General features: G+C 54.9%; 1 protein-coding gene across 3 annotated transcripts in view; it reads right to left on the bottom strand.

Moving 5' to 3' along the window:
* Positions 1–15,839, bottom strand: part of SCN5A (sodium voltage-gated channel alpha subunit 5) — a 99,379-nt gene extending 83,540 nt beyond the window's left edge. For all 3 annotated transcript variants that reach the window (XM_070492266.1, XM_070492265.1, XM_070492267.1), the window contains exon 1: positions 15,678–15,839. The gene's annotated coding sequence lies outside the window, so the exon portion shown is untranslated. The remainder of the gene's footprint in view (positions 1–15,677) is intronic.
* Between the last annotated feature and the right edge of the window lie 2,210 nt (positions 15,840–18,049).

The following is an 18,049-nucleotide window of genomic DNA, read 5'->3' as shown; positions in this document are numbered from 1 at the left end:
CCAGACCTGCTGGGGAGGGGCTGTGCTGGTAGAGGGAAGGACACGGCTCGCAAAGATGCTCTGGGACCACAGGTTCCCAACCTCTCCGCAGGCAGACCTGGCCGATGGTGGCCTGGGTAAACCCAGACCCCTCTGACTGCTGGGTATGCACGGAGACCCAAAGGAGGGTCACTGCTCCCTTTCCCATCCCAACGAACATGTCTAAATTCGAGTAGGCAGGAGTGACTGTGTCATCAAGGCCCCTTCATTCTGTCCCCCTCAATGCAAAAGGGAACACTTGCACCTATTGGTTCCTTAACCAAGCCCACTCTGACACTTGAGACACTTCTTGAGATGGGTGCCGACACACTCTGGACTGAGAAGGACTCTCTGTGGGGCAGGGATGGGGCCTGCCATCTTTTTATCCCAGATCCATGGCATGGCTGGTCCTGAACAAATGAATGATGGAGTGAATGATAAAGAATATGCGGGCGAGGGGCAGGGCATTGGAAGGGACCTCGTGCCACCCCATCTCAAGCTTGTCCCTTCTCTAGGAAACCCCCGGGCGCTAGGGAGGGTGGTCAGAGGCCTCCTGGGCCAATGAGGAATTCTGGGCTTCTTTTCTGAGCAGATCCCCAGTCTGGGTGGTGGGGCTCCCCTCAGCGCCATGCGCCTGCATGGGGGAGGGTGCCTAGACTTCACATGGAAGTGCCAACATCTGGCAACTGATGGGGCATGTGTGTCTGCCAAGCAAGACCCAGGAAAATCCTGTAGGGTTTTGGAAACAGCCGGGCAACAACTTTGGAACTGTCATCTAGATGTTGGCACCCGGGTGTACAGAGCTGCAGTGGAGCCCTGCTGAGAGGATCTCAAAGAAATCCCCAGGGTGAAGCATCCTTCCCAAGACGGGAAACACGGACGGACGGAGCATCTCAGGCTCCTCACACCTCCACTCACTCGCCTCCGCTCCAATCTGAACAAATGACAGCCGATTCCAAGTGACAGCAGCACCGGAAAACAGTGATCGCTCATCCACCAGGACGTCCAGCCGGCACAGGCGTGTGACATCAAACCGGGAGAATGTGGCCCCCAGTGGCCTCAAATGATCTAGGACCTGGTGCAAACACGCTCTGCCTATGACACGGAGGCTGAAGAATGTGCTCCTGACTGCCCCACCAAAACAGGATGTGGCCGGCACAGCTCCTGATGGGGACACCACCAGGACGGGGAGGCCGTGTCACCAGTTACCACATCAAACCCGGGAATGGCCGGGCACCAGCTCAAGGGGGCAGGGTGGACACCTGTTAGAGATCTCTGCCAGGACAGAATCCCTTTCCATCAACCAAGGGTCAGCTTTGCCTTGATTTTACTCCTATGAAACATGTCATCAATGACCCACTGAGCTGCTGCCACACCAACCCTTGCACACAGGCTGCAAAGGGCTGAGCCCCAAGCACCACGGATTGCTGTGAAGGAGGCACTTGGCCAGGTGACAGGTAAACAGTGAGCAAACACAACACAGCCAGGCCTCAAAAGGGCGCCTCTGGTCCCTGGAGAAGTGCATCATGGAATGTGCGAAGGAGGCTGGAGGAGAGAGGTCCTAGGACCCATGCTTTTAGGAACCACCCCTTCCTTCAGCATCTTGCTCCTCTCTTTCATTCAAGTAAAGTGAAAGGACTACCTTTGTTAAAAATAGCAGATGACGGAGTAGGTTCCCATTTTATAAACGCATGTCCTTGTCTACCTTCCATCTTTGAGTGAACAAAGAAAGGTGTCTGTAATACTCATCACCAAATGTGAATGGTGATTTTTTTTTTCCTTAGCTCGTGGATATTTGGGTAATTTTAAACTTTCGTCTTTGTACTTTTCTTCATTGCTTGAATTATTTATGATGATCTTGTATTATTTTTACAAAAACAATAAAATCACTGTTCTTTTTATTTAAAAAAAAAAAAAAAAGCCAGCCTGGATGACAGCAGCCTTGCAGGGCAATCCTCTCCACATGAGCAATCGCGAGTTCCGTAAATCAAGAAGCCTCCTCTTTTGCTTGGAATTATTTCCTAAAAATAGTGTTCTCTGTCTCACTGTATCCATCTGTGTCCACACGCCTGCAAGGGTTCTGGAGACACGTGTACGCCCATGGACCTGCAGAGGCTCACCAGTAGAGACCGACGTGTGTGTGTGTGTGTGTGTGTGTGTGTGTGTGCGTGTGTGCGTGCCCGTGCCCGCAAACTGACCCTACAGATACATCTGTTCTAGTAAAGGTGTTTTTAAAATTTGTATTGAAATCAATAATTCATGCATATTGGTGCACATACCCTAAATGCACAAGTGGATGAATTTCCACAAACTGAACGTACCTGGGAACCAGCACCCAGGTCAAGAAATAAATTGTTCCTAGTCCCTCAGACCTGGGTTCCCCTCCAGTCACTAACCACCAGGGATAACCACTCTCCTGACTGCTAACAGCATAGATTAGCTTTGATCATCCATATCATGCAGGGGTTCCTAACAGGCCTTTTGGAGGGATGGGGAAAGAATTCAGGGGGAAATTGCGTCTCACTCTCATGAACTCTAACTGAAATTTAGCATTTCCTTCAATTATGAATGTAGGCAGCAAAATGGAAGTGTCAGCAGTACCCTATCCCACCACAGGTGCTGCAGGGTCCCTCCATGGCCAAGTGGTTAAAGTCCCATGTGCTCCGCTTCGGGGCCCAGTTTCCCAGGTCCAGATCCTGGGTGGGGACCTACTCCACTCACCAGCCATGCTGTGGAGGCATCCCACATACAAAGTGGAGGAAGATTGGTGCAGACGTTAGCTCAGGGCTAATCTTCCTCAAGCAAGGAAAAAAAAGAGGAGGATTGGTAATGGATGTTAGCTCAGGGTGAATCTTCCTCACCAAAAAAAAAAAATTACAATACTCCTTAGACCCACTGCTAGATTGTATTATTTAATACATCAATAAAGAAGCCCTGACAATGGGGCCCTGGGTCCTCAGAAGCTTCTGTCCCAGCTGGCCTCCAGCAGATCACCCAAACCCTTGGGGCTTGGTGGTTTCTGAAACCAGATTCCAGATGATGTTCCCTGCTCCCCAGCAGCCAGGCAGCCTCAGGTTCCAAAATAAACCGGCCAAGAGTGTCCTTTGTCTCTGGGTCCCACAGGCGGCTCACGGTGGGCGGGCAGGATCCTTTCCTCCCTTGTTCTCCCGCTGCCTGCACCTGGCTCTGGCCCTGCCCTTCCTTCAGCAGCTCAAGGCCCACGCCCTGCTGTGGTGGAGACTGGTTGAGCTCTGGCTGCAAGGTTTCCGGGGATGCCAGGGAAGGAGGGGTTGGGGGTGGTCTAAGGATGCTCTAGGCTCAGGCCCAGCCATACCCCTAAGACCTAGGAGGTCAAGTCCCCAGCTTTCCAGGGAGGACCCACCCCTAGCTGGGGAAGAGCAGGGGACCTCTGCCTTGCACAGCTCCATCATGCGGGGTAGCCTGGACTTGATCTGATTGAAAGAGCACAGCTCCTCTTCTAGACGCCAGCATTCCGTGACTCTCTCCTCTCACCCAGGACAGCTTCTCCATCTGCACCAGCCCTGCTGCCGCTCCCTGGGCTAGGACAGCTTCTTCCAGCTGACCACACTCCCTGGGCCAGTTTCCCCTATCCTGTCAGCTTCACTCGAGCTCTAGGGACCCGCTACTCCATCCTGTCCCAAGTTCATCAGCTTCTGCTTACTGGGTGCATCTCTCCCTACATTCTGGTGGTTCCTGAGAGTTAATGGGAACAAACTATGAATGCTCCTTTTCAAACTGGTTCCTCCTGACGTCCCTTCCTCTGACACTGGCTACAACCCCACACCCCCACCAAACTTCACAGCCCCCATCCCCAATGCCACTGCCCTGGGACAGGCATCCTCGTCCCAGCTGGGACCATGCTGATCCCACTACCACTGGCCTCCTCCCTTTTACCTTCCATCCTCCACGTGCAGCTCCCACCACTCCCTAGCCTACACATTCCCAAACACTTCCCCAGCCCTGTGCGAGGGCAGAGTGACCTCAGGCTCTCCTCACTACCCCATCTCCTCCAGGATACTTCCTCTGACTGCCCACCCACACTGACCTCACTCCTCTGGGCCAGGAGGCTGAGCCCCACCACCAGTCCTTGCCCCCTTCACGCCTCAGCTGCTCTCTGACAGGCCATGGGGGCAATTCTGGTCTCCCCAAACAGCCTGAAAGCTTCTCGCGCCCTCCTCTGAGTCACTGGCCTTTACGTATGGATGTCCACATCAGGGCAGAGATGTTGTAGGGAAGAATATTGACTGTTCACACCAGACTGGACTGTCCTGGACGGTCTCCTCTTTTTGTTTCTTCAAAAGGCCTGCTGGGCGGAAGATTTCCTGAATGCACAGGGCAGAGAGCTGGTGCTCAATCAATGGTGGTTACAAAGCTATGGCACAGAGCATGACAGGCTGGCAGCCCAGAGTGCAACTGTGGGTACTGTCTGGGATGGGGCGGTGATATTCAGGATTTCCCCTGTTTTAGCAGTAGAATTCCTGTGTCTGAGATACCTTCAGTCCCAGACAAACCAGGACGGTTGTTCATCTGAGGGGTGAAGAGGGACTCCACTCCGGCCTAACCCCTCCTTGCAGCCCCTTCCTGCCCATTGCCCTCCTGGATCCTGAGGGCAGGCACACTCCAGCGTCCTGAGTCACGTCTGGCATTTTGGTCGCCTTGGAATCAGGAGCCTCTGGAACACAACATGCAAAGAATATTCTTTGCCATGTAAATTTATGCAAAACGCTCGGTGGAAGTGGTTCCTAGGCTTCCTAGAAAATCTCTGCTGGCTTCCTCTGCTCTGGGCTCCTCTCTCTCGCCCTGCAGGCCGGGGTGACCTGGGGCTGGAGCACCCACCACCCTGGGCACTCGTTCCACCTGTGCCCCGGCCCCGTGGCACTGCCTCCCGCTGCCCCTCCATCCTAAAGCAAGAGGCTCAGGGAGAGGGTATGGGTGCCCTTGAAGCAGGGGCTCACTCCCCACAGGTGGAGGGGAGGCACCAGGAGTGACTTCATTTCTTCCTTGAGGAGAACACGTTAAAACTAATTAACACAACTCATGGGCTCATTTTATTAACTGAATGATTCAGTGAACATTTAATCAGCACCCACTGTGTACATAGTCCCACAAGTGACATCATAGCATATTTTTCTTCCCAAGGCAATGGATCCCAAATCAACAGGTGACGAAGGGGGAAATGAGGAACAGTCATCAGCAAAGAGACTCCGTGGTGGCTTTTAAGGAAATTTCCACTCGGTCTTGCTGAGACTGGCAATGAGGAAATGCCCTGGGCCAGAGAACCCAGCCCCTGTGTCCAGCTCCGCTTCCCCTCTGCCCTCTTCCTCTCCCCCCCTCTGGAACACTTCCTGTTCCTACGTGGAATAGGGAAGGGGTTAGGGCTGTGGCTTGGAAGCCAGATTGCCGGTGTGAATCTGGGTCCCTGCTACCTGCAGTGTGTTCTTGGGAAAGTTAATTGATGTTTCTCTACCTCAGTTTTCCCATTTGTAGAATGGGGCTAATAACAGTGCCTATTTCACAGGGCTGTTTGAAGCATAAATGTATTAATACTTGTACGTGCTCGGCACATGGAAAGTACTCAATGAATGTCAGCTGCTATTATCATTGTTCTCATTATTTTCCTCCTAAGAGACCCAGCTCAGAGGACCCTCTTCTGACACCCTCCTGGCTGCCCACACCAGCCCTCCCTGACCGGCTGGCCCTTCCCTTCTCTGACTTCCTGACACCCTTGTATGCCTACATTAGCTTTATCACAGGGTAGAATAATTTACTTCCACATCTGCCTCTCCCTTTGGCTGTGTCCTGAGCTCCCAAGGCATGGTCTGGCCCCACACAGGTGCCTAGAAGGGCCTGGTGAATGAATGAATGAATGAATGAATGCCAGATTAACCTTCCTATTGTCCAGCCACTAACCCACACTGTAACCCTGGACAACGTCATATCCCCCCCCTTTCTACACCTCAGTTTCCTCAACTCTGAGCTGGGGCGGGTCATCCCAGCGGTATCATGGGCCCATTATGCACCCAGGACTGCAGAAGCACTGTTTGTGATCACCTTATTGTACCCTTGCAACAATCCTAGGAGAGGGGTTGGTGGTTTATCCTCATTTTACAAATGAGAAATCTGATGCTCGGAGATTAAGTCAGCAAGACAGTCTGTCTGAAGCCGGCCTGTGAGCCTAACTACTGCACTACATTGCCTCCGACCTCTGAGGTCACAGAGAGCTGGGAGGAAGGGTCATGGTCTATCTGTGGCCCACCCACCTGGACTGAGTGTGTCTGTGATCCCTACTCCAAAGCTGTGAGTTGGCTCCGTCCGCCTCCTCTGAGGCTGGTCCTCCCTCTCTGCAGCCTGGCAGGGCAGGCTTGCCCAGGCCCACGTGTGGGCAGATGCTCCCAGGGAGACCCGGCTCATTTCTGCCCTTGCCAAAGACTCAGCAGTTTCCCTGACAGAAACGACTCCCCAGCAGTTCTTCTCTCCAGCTCAGGCACCTTAGAGCTGCCTCAGCCAACAGGGTAGTCGGCCACTGGGCACACACGGCTCGGGAGCACTTGGAACCTGGTGAGTGCCGATTGAGATGTGCTCTTGCAAAATCCACACTGACTCTGAAGGCTTAGTACGATCAAGAACGTCAACCATTTCATTTTTAACTTTTGAATATTGATTACAATTTAAACTGGTAATATTCTGGATATACAGGGTTAAATAAAACATGTTAAAATTAATTTCACCTGTTTCTTACTGCTTTTTAAAATATGGCTACTAGAAAATTTAAAATTGCATATGTGACTCGCATTTGTAGCTCACATTATATCTCTATTGGATGGCACTGCCCTAAATTCCAGCCACCAGGCCCTAAACTCTGACTGAGCGCCACTCCTCAGAGGCTGGGCGTCAGGCCCGCCTGGGGGTGGGGGAGGGGAGGAGCAAGAAATGGACGGGGAGGAGGGGTGGGATGGTTGAAGAGTTGTCCTCACCAGATCAGAAAGTGGCCACCCCAGTTTCTGGCAGTGGCTGTGGGTGGTTCTGCAGGCTTAAGCCACAGGTTGGGATGGTGGGGGGGAGGGGCAGGGGGGCGGGTCGACAGCATGTTTCAGGCCATCCCTCCCGCCCAGGCAATTATCTGCAGAGTCCTGGCTCTCCCGGGGTAACGGCTTGGACAAAGACTCGGCGGGGGTGCCAGCTGGTGCTCGTGGCCTGTGCATTCAGGTCCTTGCTCCCAGACCAAAGGCACATTGGCACGTCCTTGTGCGGGGCCTCTGCTAACCGGCTCCCTGCAGGCTCCACTCCTTTGAGGTTGCACAGGCATTAACCCTGTCCGGTCTAGAGCCTGGTCCTGGGGAAGGGGGATCTTGAGGGGTTCCCTTCTCTAGTCCCTATCCCAGCCCCCAGCAATCTGGGGAAGTCCTGCAGAATCATCCCCGTCCCTCCCAGAGGCGAACACGCCCACCCCAGAAGCCGGGGATGCCCTCATTTACATACATTTGCATCTCATTTATTCCAACGCTCAGGCTGGAGCCGCGGCTAATTTAGCTGACAGGAAAACTCCACCCGCGGGCTCTGCCGAAGTGATTCCCCAGGCAGGGATGAAACCGGGGGCCCTGAGACCACGCTGCCCTCCGGAGTGGGAGCTGAGGGGAGAGCCGGTATGGGGGGAGGCGCATCTATGGCCTGAGCCCTGGATTCAGCCCAAGCCCCCTGCCTTCTCGTCGGTCTCCCCCACAGTAAAGACAGGGGTCGGGGGCTTGGAAGCTGCCCATTCATTTCATCGAATGTTCGGTGGTGTTTCGGTGCCAGGCCACAGGAACTGCAAACTCCCCAGCTCGTTCAGGGCCCCCTCCACAGGGCACACGGCATCCCATTCCCCTCAAACCTGAGCTTTCCTTCTCACCCCCTTTACTGCTTCATGCATAGGAGATCTATTATACCGTGCTGAGCGGCACTGAGCTGTCAGTCAAGGCCTAGAACCGCCCCGCCCTGGGGTCTCCAGGAGGGAGCCCGGAAGATCTACTCCTGGGACACCACAGTCACCTAGGCTCACTTGCGCCCCAGACCCCGACCATCTACACCCTCACAATACACACAATGGGGCCAGAAAAGTGCCCACCTGGGGCCAGGAAATGCCTTCATAGCAAACAGTTGCCCACAAGACAGCAATCAGCATCCTGTCTCTCTCCAGACCAGTTTCTTCCAACTCATTTTTCTCAATACCTGGGCTGAAAAAAGGCTTCACAGGGGAACTGTGCACCGATGCCATGGCAACCAAGGCATTTATGGGGCACCTACTGTGTGCACTGAGGGTGACAAAAATGCCCCCAGAGAAACCTGGGAGGCCCAGGCTATAGGGCCTCTTCGTCCTCAGAGGGAGAAAAGCCAATCCACCAATACACAAAATCTACGCCACAAGAGTGTCCATGCCACAGGACAGCCAAATGTGCAACCCTTTTTCCTTAATACTCTTTTAAATTGAGGTATAATATATATACAAGAAAATACAGTTTTTAGGTGTACAGTTGAACGCCTTTCAACAAATGTATAAACCATACCTGTTTAACTACTACCCCAATTAAGATAGTAAACATTCTGATCGTCCCCAAAAGTTCCCCACTGCCTCTTTTCAGTCAACTCTTCTGATTTCTATCACCGTAGATTAGTTTTGCCTGTTCTGGAACTTCACATACATGGAACCATACCGTACGGGCTCTCGTGTGTCAACTGTTCCTGCTCAACATAATGCTTTCGAGATTTTTACTTTGTTTTTGTTGGTGAGTGGCATCTAATTACCTGTGCAATGCACTGAGAATACCAGTGACCCATCTGGGGACAAGGCCTTAATTCAATCATAAAAGGCGAGGGCTGGAGGGGACCTGAAGTCCAGCTATCTTCGGGGATGGTCAGCCCCAGGGGATCCTTCAGGAGTGTTTTTCTCTCCCTCTCTCAGACATTTCCTGAAATGGAAGCTCAGCAATTATACCTCTAATAGGCACCCAGGCAGGCAAGCGCGGAGTGGGGGCTTTCCCTGGGTTTGCAGTTTTGTTAGCAACTAGCTGTCGCTTTGTTTAACTGGCAGTCTATGCCGCATCCGATGCAGCACAGCGGCAGGGCCGGTGCTGCAAATGGCCAGCTGAGCTCTGGTGCCTTCTTCCGCTCAAGTCTGCCTGTGGTGAGCGAGCCTCTGACCCTCGGCCTCCCTGCACCCCAACACCAGCTGGGTGTCCCTTGGGTGGGGCCCTGGGCCCAGCAGGGAATGGACTGAGGGCTGCGATTCTTCCTGGGAGTAGGCCCAGAGGGCGGGCACTTTGGCTCTGAGGGGTTCCTCAGGACCACTGTCCTGCCATCCACCCGGGGCTGGGGCTTTGATGGCCAAGCAGGAAGTAGTGATTGGGCTGGGCTGGTCCCTCCCGTGTTCTGATTTTTCCCCCCATCTTAGATTGTCCAGGGCACCTCCCAGCCCGGCCTGGGGGAGATGGCTAATGCAGCCTGAGAATGGATTTGGTGCCTCAAGCCAGATTACCTCTCCCTGCTCTGCCATCCCTTTGAAAACTGCCTCTTGAGCCAGGTTCTTCCCTCACACAGAACTTCGAGGAATCAATACTTGCCAGAAAGACGTTTACCACCCTCCTGATGCCAGGAAGAGCCTTTCTACTGTTCAAAATCCATTCCCAGAAAGCACAGGGACTGCCTGGGCAAGGCCTGGGTGGGGCCAGGGAGACACGGCCCTGTGCTTATCATCATCACCTGCATCCTGTGTGACCTTGAGCCTATGGGGTGACCAGCACCGGCCCGTGGCCTCCCACGGTTGTAAGCAAGGGAGCGAAAGCCCTTGGAGATGACAACAGCAGGATCTCGAGCGGGTGAGGGACCTCCCTGAGCCCACACAGATGCCATAAGAACAGCTCCATCCTTCCCCTCGGTTAATACCCCTGCAGGGACTCAACTTTCCACTGCCTCCCTGGGAGACTTAATCAGGAGAGAAATTGAAGAGGAGAGAAAGAGAAAGTCCAGCCTCAGAGCATAAACATTCTCTTCCCACAAAAGGCCCACAAACATGATCTGATCCCTTTCACCTCTCCAAATTCTGCGCATCTTCCATGGCTAGGCTCCAATCCTACCTCCTCCAGGCAGCCTCCCCTGGCTGCTCTGGGCCACAGTGACCTCCCACCAGGGAGGCTGAGCTCCTGCCTCCAACCTTGCATTTTCTCTGTCCTGGGCAGATCTCTCTCTGGCCCAGGGGGTGAACCTGGGAGGTGCTGAGGGTCCTAGATACCCCCTTCTGCCCATCCAGCGTAGTAAATAGAGTGAGGAATGGAAAGGAGAGATTGATGAACTGTGCCACTGGACTCTGGCTTCAACAATCACAACTAAAACTTCTGTTGGGCTTCGGCACACCGGATGCCCCTCCAGGAAACGAAGTTAGAGGTGGGGAGGCTGTGGACACCCAGCTCCCCAGCCCATGGCTGTGACTGCATGGATGGGGTGAGGGCAGGCCCAGCAGGGGAGGTGATACAAGTTTCAAAGTGTCCATGAGTCAGATGGTTCCAGTGCGGTGCCAGCCTCAGTACCTGGCCCACAAAGCCTGGTCCTCACCTCCCTCCTCCATTTGAGGGTCCCAGACCCCAGGAATTGATGTGGAGTCCCATAAATAGCACCCATTCCATATTGATCATCTTAAAAAGACACGGTATGTTCTAGGCCCACAGAGAGGAGAGTTGTGTCTAAATATAGTCTCATCCCCAGGATCTGCTGCCAGCCTGAGGAGAGTGGTGTAAGCCGTGCACAACCAAAGGGGCAGTCTGAAGGCGCAGACAACGGAAAGGGTTGGGGGTGGAAATAGAGGCTAGGAATCTCTCCATCCCCACCCTACTCCCTCTGCTTCAGCCACAGCAGCCAACCCTGCCTCAGGGCCTTTGCACTTGCAGCTCTCTCTTTATATGATATTTTTCTCCCAGATCTCCTCAGGATTGGTTCTTTCTTATTACTCAGGTCTCAGTTCAGTTTCTCCTTCAAGAGGCCTTCCCTGACCAGCCAGTCTAGTCAATCCCATCTCTCCATCACATCGTCCTGTTTTATTTCCTTCATAGCACTGCTCACTATCAAAAATTATCTTTCTTATCTATTTGTTTAGTAGTATCCAATTGATCTTTCCCCAATAGTATGTAAACCATGTTCATGAGAGCAGTTATTGTATCTGAATTGTACACCTTCTAGAATCTTCCATGGCACAGAGTAGGTGCTATACGTCCTGTCCAGGCTCTCCTCCACCACCGCAGGCTGAACTCTGCCTCAGAGAGTTCACTCACTCCTCAGGCCAGTCTGGGCTGGCAGAGGGCAGTGGGCATCCAGTCCGAGGTTCACTGCGGGACCCGCCTCCCTGTGACTGCTCTGCTCCCTGCGGCGTCCGCGTCCAGCCTCTGTCCACAGGCTGCCCCCTGGCTTCACCTTCTCTCTCTGCCACCTTCGTGGATTCTGCCACAGGCCTCTTACCCAAGCCCCTCTACTCCTGCATACCTGCTCTAGATGACCTCATCTTGTCTCCAGACACCGCTTTCTGGAACACTTTCTCTCCTCAGAGTAAGATCTCCCTCCCTTCCAGCTCCCGGCCCCCAGCAGGAATCACGGTTCCTGCCATCAAAATCTCCCTCTCAGAGATTCACAGGAAGAATCATTTCACCCCGGGTCTTCCTGGCTGGCCCACTGGACAAACCAGAGCAACTGAGACCCCATGGGCACAATTTTAACTCACAGACCTCCCGCCCTCACTGCAAGGGAGAGGCATTTTCCCACAAGCAGCCACACGTGGACGCACTGCATGGACACGCACGCCTCCAGTGTCCACTCCAGGCTCTCCCTACAACTCTCCGCTGACCCCACCCCTCACCAGCACCCCTCTATCTCTCTCCTCCCTCTTAAATCATCAAACTCTTTGAAAGAGCTGTCTACACATGCTGTCTCCACGTCCTCACCTTCTGCTCACTCCTCAATTTACTCTGAACTGGCTTCCATTCTCACCAATTCATTCATTCATTCATTCATTCATTCATTCATCAATGACCCCTCTGTGCCGGGCACGCATTAAAAAGGAAATTTCTGTTGCCAAGGCCACCAGCACCCTTACTCTTGTTCAGTCTAGTGGACACTCGTTTTTGAATGATGCATTCTTTTTTATCTATCCATGAACTTCTCAGAACGTATTTTTTCTCTCAGCAGAAAGACATGGATGACTCTCCTTCCTCCTGGGATGTGTCCTCCTTGCTTCCTGTGACACCTCCTGCTCCTGGCTCTTCTCCCACCTCTCTGACTGCTCCTCCCCAGCCTCCTTTGCAGAATTCTCCTGCCTCAATTGTTGGAGTGCCTCGGGTCTCCGGATTCAACCCTCCTCTCTCTCACCCTCTTCACCACATTAGGATCATCCGGGTGCTTTTAAAACTACTGATGCCCAGGCCTTACCCCAGAGTCAAATGAATTAGAATCTCTGGGCGTGGAGCCGGGACATAGGGTTTCTTTCTTTTTTAAGCTTTCCAAGTGATGCTAATGTCGCCAGCGTTGAGAACCACTGGTCTGCGCTCTTGCTGGACAATCTAATTCACTGCCATGGCTCCAATGACGAGCTTTCACAGACGATTCCAAGTTCCCACCTCCAGCCCACATCTCCTTCCTGAACGCTGGACCCCTCCCTCAACTGACTGCTGGATGTTGGCCTCTCTCCCGGCAAGCCCTACAGGTTCAAATCAGAACCTGAAAGAGCCATCGCTTCTCCTTTGTTCTCCACCAAGCTCGCCAACGCAGCTTCCCCTGCCCATTTGCCCCTCACAGTGTGATCCGGCGCTGTGAACATCACTCAGTGAGCAATCGAAGTTAGGGATGGGAGAGTGGCATGGCCCTTAACAGAGAAGAAAGCTGGGACGCCACAGGTTCTATTCCCTGTGGCAACCTGTCTGTCCCTCTCCTTCAACGAAAAGACCTTGGACGGCACCCATGGTCTGCCCTGGAGAGGTAGTACAGTGAAGAGCGGATGTTCCGACCCCCGCGCTCAAACTCAAGTCCTGCTACTTAGCAGACGTGTGATGGTGAGCAAGTTACCTAACCTTTCTGAGACTTCAGTTTCTCCATCTGCCAAACAGTCATTATTATGGTCCCTACCTCCAGGACTGATGCAAGGATTCAGTGAGATGAGACTTATAAAGTACTTAGTGGCCAGCAGAAAGCACTCAGTGAATGTTAGCTATTTTTAGTACCATTACTGAGGATAAATTCCCAATTCCTGAGCAGAGCTCATAAGGGCTTCTGTGACTGTGATCTTGGCTTTATCTTCTGCTCTTTCCTCCCTCAAACCATGGGACCCAATGGGTCACTGAACTAACAATTATGCTGTTTCACATCTCTGTGCTTTTGTACATGCTGATCCTGAGGGCTGGACCGAAACTTCGCCATCCAGAAAACTCCTATTCATCCTTCAAAACCTGGGTGGAAGGTCATTTTTGTTAGACAGATACCCTTGATTCTCCTGGCCCAAGGTAATCACTCCTCCTTCGAGTGGACTATGGGGACACATTTCTATCATTGCACACCTTTCCAATAAGCTTCCCAAGGGTCAGCAGGAACTAGCTTCCTGTGAACAAAACAGAGACTGCCAATTCCCACTATCTCAGGCTGCCCCCATGACTCCCTTCTCCTTGGGTTGCCCAAGCACCAGCCTCCCCTGCTCCCCAACTCCCAGCTGTTTCTGGTGTCCCAGCTTCCCACCACTCCTCCAAGCTCAGTCTTCATGCTGAGTGAGTCAATATTGGAATTTTTCCAGAGGAGCTTCAATCACCACACAGAGACAGGGCCAAGCACCCCAGAGGCACAGCAGCTGCCCATGCCACATTGGGCTGGATGCTGGTTCTTGGTATGCCAGGGCCAATCCCTCTTCTGCTCAGATCCTCTTGGGTCAGTGCTAGACCAGTTTGGCTCCCAAGAAGTAGATCTCAAGGAATCTTCACCCTAAGTGGTGCCTCAAATTCACTCTCTCTCTAGGTGACCTTGGAGAAGTCCTTGACCCACTCTCAGCCTCAGTTTCTCCTGTACAATGTGGTGATGATAGGGTTAGACTAAAAGTTCAGTGAGGCTTATTTCAGCATGGGGCTGGCCATTCTAGCATGAAATTTGTATTCTTTGCCCTGGCTGTCCCCTGACCCTGCTCTCCCCACGGTCCTGTGACAGCAGCATGGCATAAGCCATCAGCCTGTGCCACCCTCATTCCACCTTCCAGCTCCATGACCACCTGCTCACGTGCACCTGCCCAATTCTAACTGGGAGGAGTTGAGGGCAGCAGCAAGGGCCTGGGCTCCTGGTCGCCTGGGCCTCTGCTGCTCCATGTCCCTTTGGATCCTGGGGGACAGTGGGAATCAGGGAGAGGGCTGAGGTGCTGAGCATGGTGGGGTCATTTGGTGTGCCTGTCTCCACCGTGCTGTCTAGGCCCACTGTTGGAGGTGCTTGGGGTCTCAGCAGGAGGCGAGGAGACAGCTGGGGAAATGGAATGCCAGCCCAAGCCCCCAAGAGGAGACTGATCCCACCACCCCAGGCTGCTCTCAAGGCACTAAGGAGAGAAGATCAATTCCTTCCTTACACAACCTCAGTCATGGTGTCTTGATTCGCGGTGCACTGGCCTCCAAAAGGTGTTTGCAAGGCGGGCCTATGGCCAGGGCCTTGTCGCCAGCAGCCCCCCCACCACTACCACTCTCCACACCTCGGCCCCCACAACGATAGGCACCTCCACTTCTTCCCTGGGCGCCACCAAAGACCGTCAAATAACAGAGGACAAGAGCTGCCTCCCCGCAGAGCGTGTGAGTCTGCCCGGGTCAGAGGGGTCAGAGCAAGGAGGGCAGAGAACTCTTCCCAAACCCAGCGCACAGGCATCTCCGCTGTTGAGAGCACACGAAGATCTCTCCGCCTTCCCGGCGCACAGAGACGAAATGAGGCCCCATTAGGGCGTCAGAGGGCACAGAGATCTCTGTGGTCGGAGCGCGCAGAGACAAGACACACACACACACAGATCTCTACCCTCTCAGGGCGCACAGAGATCTGTTCCCGGTCAGGACAGGCAGAGATCTCGTCCCAAAGAGGACACCCCCAGCGGACGGCTCCGCCGGCCCGGAGAAACGGGGTGTTTGGCCCCCTCCCCCATTCCCAGCCCTGCTCGGTCAGCTTCCCCACTCTCTGGAACCACACTCACTGCGCGCCTAGTCGCCGCTCTGACCTTGGGGTCTCCGGCCTCGGGAATCCGGGTCCCAATCCCAGACCCTCCCCGAGCGTGCGCCAGGGTCGGCCGGGAAGCCGGGGCCGCAGCTCCCCCCTCCCCCGGCCCTCGACAGCGCACTGGGAAACCCGGAAGGAAAGGGAAGGGGAGGGGGCGCACGGCGGTTAGAGACGACCCCCCCCCCCGGGGGGCCCCCTCCAGCCAGGCTGATCTGCGCCCCTTCTTCTCCCCCTCCCACCCTCGGGGACAGTGACGGGGGAGGGAGCTGCCGGGCGGACCCGGAGCAGGGGAGGGGGCGCGCAGGGGCTGGAGGCTCCGACCCTCGGGGAGGAAAGTTGGGCGGCGGCGGGCGGAGGGGGCTCCGGCCCGGCCGGGGCTGCGGGGCGCGGGGGCGCTCGCTCACCTGCTGGTCCCCCGGCCCGGGCCCCGGGATGGGCGGCTGCGGCTCGGCGCGGACTCGGCTCGGCGCGGGGCTCGGGGCACTGGACGCAGGCTCAGGGGCCCCGGGGGTGCGATCCCCGCATCCCACGGGCGCCGCCGCCGTCTCGGCTCCGCCGCTCGGCTCGGGCTCCGGGGCTCGGCGGGCGGCGCGGGCTCGGGCTGGGGGCGGGGTCGGGGGCGGGCCCCGCCTGGGCTCGGCCTGGGGCTTGGGGCCCCGGGCTGGCTCCGCCTCAGAGCGACGCGCCCGAGCCCGGCACGTGGCGCTCCGCCCGCTCGGAGGGTGAACCCCTCGGCACCCGCCGGGGCGCACACCCCCACGCGGACCCGGGGGCGCCCCGCCGCCGACAGCCGCCCACGCGGGCACGGACAGACACACGCAGACACGGGCACACTCTGGGGTACACGCGCAGCGACCCAGGGACGCTTCGCCACACATAGCCACCCACGCGGGCACAGATAGGCACACACCGACAAACATTGGCACACACCACGGCACACGCCGCGAGTATACATGCACACATCCTCACTGACTTGGAGACCCTACACCAGACACCCACCCCGTGGACACGGACATACCCTGACACTTGCACACTGACACACAGACACCCGTGCTGAGACAGACATACCAACATATGCACACCTGCACCGACACAGACACACACCTTCACACTGAGACACATACACGCAGACACACACACAAACACCCACATGGACACAGGCAGACACATCATTGACAAACACTGGCACTGAGGCAGACACACTGACAAACTAAGTGACACCCACATGATTCAGAGACACACATCCAGTGACAGACACACACACACACACACACAGAACCATATTCTCCTAGAGACATACACACGGACAGCACACAAGTCTGCACAAAGGTAGACACCTATACTGACACATGCACTGACAGAAACACACCCCGAGACCAGAAACAAGGACACAACCGACAATCACAGAGACACCCTCACTGAAACAGACACACACTCACATTCACCCTCCTGAGCTACATTCAACCTACACCTTAACACACAAGGAGACACATGCTGACACTGAGGTGGACGGATAGACACTGTCTGTCACTCACAGACACACAGATATGTACACTGACAAACACAGTCGCTCACACACCCAGGCTGACCCACAGGGAAACATACCCAGGAACACACCTCTTTGTTTAAACAAACAGGCCACCAGCTTTTGCCCGTAGGCCAGTAACATCACTGGAAGAAACAGAATGCTTCACCCTGCACGGTGGCCATGGCCCAGAGTGTCACAGGAGCACACGTAAGTACACACACAGACACACACACACACAGCCTTTGTCTTCTTTCCTAGCAGCATTGTACTCTCTCCTGACACATTTTCAAGGCTCCCAGAAGTAAGAATCACTCTTGGAGGGCAAAACGGCTGCTGAGGTGTCAGAAGGCACCAACGTGCTGTGCTTGGGAGCTCAGGGCTGCGACCTACCCCTCCATTATTGGGATCTTGGAGAGGTCACCAGGGGACTATTGTCCCTTTGAGACCTGGCTCTGGAGCTCCAGGGGTCTCTGGGTGCCTTACACATATACTGAGAAGCTACCCATGCTTTCAGGAGGGGCCTGGACGGCCAGCCCAGGATGGGGGAATCAGTAAGAAAATCAGTCTACAGGAAAGTTCAAGACACAGGACCCTTTCTGGCCCTGGGTCAGGTAGGGTGGCTGGCCAGAGGACAGATGAACCATGTATGGGCTTCTAGCCCCTGACAGGGCTCAGGTTGGCCAGCATCTCCCACTAGCGGCCAGAGCAGGAAGAGCAGGCAATGTCAAATTTTCAGCCTGAGGTCAGGGGACCCGCCTTCCCTGGGCTCACACCTCCTGAGGTGGGAGGAGAGGGCAGTAGAACGGGAGTCCTCTCTGAGGTCTTCCACCACCAGCTTCTGGGCCCCAGAATGAAGATTCAAGCTTGCAAACAGACATTGGGACAAGCAGGAGACTGAGCTAGAACGGAGGCTGCTGGGGGTGGGCATTAGAGGGCCCCCTGCTTCATCTACCTCTAGAAGAGGTGGGATTTTCACATTCCTCCTTAGTGCTGGGCACTTGGATGTTGCCAGCAGGAGGCGTGAGCTAAGCCCCATGAATCTACATGCAGCCCAGATTGATGGAGGGGAGAGATGCCCGTGAGAGGGACAAGCCAGAGCTGCGACGCTATGGAGATTCAGCCAACATACCTGGTGGTCTGAGAGAGGCCACGGAGGGCAGGAAAGGGCAACAGCCCGGAGACGGGGCACCTCCTCCAAGGAGCTCTTGCCAAGATCTGGGCGACTCCCTTCTCTTCGCCAGACCTCGT

This window comes from Equus asinus, chromosome 21 (assembly GCF_041296235.1).
Source record: "Equus asinus isolate D_3611 breed Donkey chromosome 21, EquAss-T2T_v2, whole genome shotgun sequence".
NCBI classification, from domain to species: domain Eukaryota; kingdom Metazoa; phylum Chordata; class Mammalia; order Perissodactyla; family Equidae; genus Equus; species Equus asinus.
Note: the sequence above shows the minus strand (reverse complement) of the source record. Positions and strands in the feature narration are given on the sequence as shown.